This window comes from Phytophthora parasitica (assembly GCF_000247585.1).
Source record: "Phytophthora parasitica INRA-310 unplaced genomic scaffold supercont2.46, whole genome shotgun sequence".
NCBI lineage: Eukaryota > Oomycota > Peronosporomycetes > Peronosporales > Peronosporaceae > Phytophthora > Phytophthora nicotianae.
Genome location: NW_008649032.1, coordinates 473,533 through 474,187, shown reverse-complemented (window position 1 = coordinate 474,187; position 655 = coordinate 473,533).

Sequence of the window (655 nt, the reverse complement as noted above, 5' to 3'; positions counted from 1 at the left end):
CGGCCGCCCTACATCTGCCTTTCTGTTTTACATACTGAATCTAAGTTAAACTGAGCCTGTTTCTGATTAACTACAACTCTACACCTGTCATATCTGATACAGGCAGGCTCTACTTTTCCCACTCCAGGTAATGTCAATGGCTTACATGGTCGTGTTTTTACAGCATGGCAGAACGCTCGCAGTTCTTTTACTGGTGTGGATTGTACATAATACGCTCTGTTAATTGCCTTGGCCACAAAACCCAATTGATTCCTATATATGACAAATTTAAAGTAGCCATTAGCTGACCATATAATCCGATACCCTCCTCTTTGTAGCCAGTATTAGCTGAGTATATTCGCCTTAGCATGCGGTACTAGTGCAATGGTTGTAAACAGAAACGGTTGGATACCTCTCGGACGATGCAAAAACAGTTTCACAGTTCCAATGTGTGTATTTGTATGCTTAGACCCTTCTGCAAATGTAAACATGTAGCCGTTGTCGGGACTCATCTCCACAAACCGGGATGCTTCGCTGGTTAAACCAAAACCGCATCCTGAGTCAAGCACCCAACAGTCAATGGTCAGAAGTGTTTCACTGTCAAGCAGAAAAGGATACATAGATCTTACCGCTTGCTTCATGTCAACCGCCATCTTGTTGACGCCTGCCGCCATTT